General features: G+C 41.0%; 1 long non-coding RNA gene across 1 annotated transcript; it reads right to left on the bottom strand.

The window, feature by feature from the left end:
* Nucleotides 1–420: 420 nt before the first annotated feature.
* LOC106511390 (uncharacterized) lies at nt 421–2481 on the bottom strand. Its single transcript, XR_001309521.1, has 2 exons — nt 2392–2481; nt 421–624 (listed from the first exon to the last, which is right to left on the bottom strand). It is a non-coding gene; the product is annotated as an uncharacterized LOC106511390 (long non-coding RNA).
* Nucleotides 2482–2496: the final 15 nt, after the last annotated feature.

Below are 2496 nucleotides of genomic sequence, written 5' to 3'. Positions count from 1 at the left end.
TTGCTAGATAAAAGCTAAAGTATCTAAATGCAAAATAACATGACTAGCTAAAAAACTAAAAATGTCTAAAAGCTGTCCAAAAACTAAATGTAGCTAAGAGAGTTAGCTAAGATGAAAATATAAAAATGTAGCTAGAAGCTAAAAGTAGCAGATGTCTAGCTAAAATCTGCAAAATGCTAACTAAAAATGATAAGTGTGTCAAAAAGCCAAAAGTAACAAAAGGCTAGCTAATAATAGCAAAAATCTAGCTAAAACCTTAAGTATAAGCAGAGCAGATTTAAAGTAATTGAAGGGACCTCATATTTAGAAGCAGTCTTTTTTAATAAATGCAAATCTTTTGAAAAAATGTAAATGTTTTGTCATGGCAATCTTTATTTAACCAAAACAGAAAAACGTGGTCCAAAAATAAAAAAGTACTCCTTGAAATGATCAATCAGGATTTATTGCAATTGCAAGACACGCAAAAACAGGTGCTTGGTGGTCTGTGTTGGTTGGTGCTGCAGTCTTGTGATCCTAAGGCTGCAGATTTTAGTCCAGGTTGTGTCAGGAAGGACATCCAGCGTAAAACACTTGCCAAATCCTTCATGCGAGTTTGATTGTGGCAACCCCTGCAATAAGGAGCAGCTGAAAGAAAAACAACAAAAGTTTCAAAAACCAAGTTAGAGCATCTGATTTTCCTTCCCTAACTCGTCTACTTTTAGGTCATGTGAGGAAGTAAAAGTCACATTTGTGTATTTCCATAACCAAAGTAATAACGTAAAATCAAGTTTACAGAAACCCACGTTTTCAGTCCAGGAGTCACGTCATGAGCTGTAAACAGAACTGTGTTCATGCTGAGCTCTTTTGTTGAGCTTGTGTAAGGTTTTGTAAACAATATGTGAGCAGGGAAACTTGATCTGGTGACTTGACTGGAGTTAAACCATGTAGCACACAAGTACAGACCCTGCTAGATGGATATCTGCCCTCAAAGCCCCCGGAGGATTTTCGTGAATAGATGAGGAGGAGGGGAGACGGTACCTGACATTTACTCAGGACTGCAGGATAGACAGAGCATTGTCTTTGTTGAAATGAGAAACTGGGCCACAGACAGGCAAACGAGGGAGAAACAGGGCGGTGGAAGACAACCTGATATTAATCTAATGAAATAATAGGAACTGCTCTGAAGTGGATATCTAGTATATCTAGACTTTCCACCCCATTGTCAAACTCTGTCTTGACCTGCAGAGGGCCACGGACATGAAAACACACAGCAAACGAAACACAAAAAAAGGCCTGACGTTCTTTTTTTTAAAAACGTATTGTAAGTTATTTGAAATTTTTGGTCAAACCTTAAAAATAATGTTACAATCTTATGCAATATTGCAATATGTTACGCTCAATGTACTAATGGACGACTCTCAGCTACTACCACATCAGATTTTAACCTCAGTATCTGTAAATCCACTGAATTAAAGCCATTTTTGTGTTGGCTAATGTTCATGTGACTGCCATTTTGATTTGAATTGATTTCTGTTAACAGCTGTACAGTTGGTACATCCAATCAAGATATTATGCTAACATTCCAATACAAACACACATAGAAACATCATCGTCCTCCTTTGCTTTGACAGGTAAAATAAAGGTGAAACTTTAGCATGTTTGATCAGGCAGAGATTTCTTTGTAGGGTTTCGGGAGCAGAAAGTCACTCCTCCACGGCTGCTGTTATTCTGCTTCTTCCTTGACTAATGGAGAAATAAACACCAACGGAGAGCCAGACAAACACGGCCCACATGGCCGACAGAAACAAACATATATGGTAAAGTCCGAGCCAAGCAGCACAGGCTGTCCCCCGATCTGGATGACTTTGCCGTGTCTGTCTGTGCGCTCGGCCAGAGCAGCGAGCTTCCACAACAACAGCTCAGAACTCTCAGCTTCCAGAGAGAAAAGAGGAAGAGAAAGAAGAAGTCAAGAGCTGGTGAAAGGAAGTGAGACTGAGGCCAGAGAAACATCTGCTCAAGATCCTTTTTAGTGCAGTCCTCCCCTTCTCTTCTTGTTTGTCCATGAGTCAGGGACACAAGCCAAACACATGCACACACGCACATGCACACACACATACACACACACACACAGAGAGAGAGAGACAAAGAGACGCTCAGAAGGAGAAGTTAATAAGTCAATAGGACACGGCTCCATATCTTATTGGGCCTTGTTTTAGCAGCGAGTCCAGCAGAATAATAAACAGCACAGACACAAATCAATGTTATCTTTTCACTCATGAGGGTGAAAGGAGCGAAGCCAAAAAGAACAAAGAGGAACAAAAGAACAAAAAAGGAAGAGAAGAAGAAGAAAAAGGAGGGAATGGGTTGAATGAAAAGCCCCCTTCTGACTCACACTGACCCACATACATTTACCCAGCTTTTCTGAGCCTCGCTCGCTCTTGGCAACCAACGGCCTCTGTGAAAGAATCCCAGCGTTCAGCCAAAGGCAAAGCCCGTGTGAGGCCAGGGGGCCGGGGC

The sequence above is a fragment of the Austrofundulus limnaeus genome, unplaced genomic scaffold (genome assembly GCF_001266775.1).
Source record: "Austrofundulus limnaeus strain Quisiro unplaced genomic scaffold, Austrofundulus_limnaeus-1.0 Scaffold2744, whole genome shotgun sequence".
Lineage (NCBI taxonomy): Eukaryota > Metazoa > Chordata > Actinopteri > Cyprinodontiformes > Rivulidae > Austrofundulus > Austrofundulus limnaeus.
The sequence above is the reverse complement of the archived record's forward strand: the minus strand, read 5'-3'. Positions and strand labels throughout refer to the sequence as shown.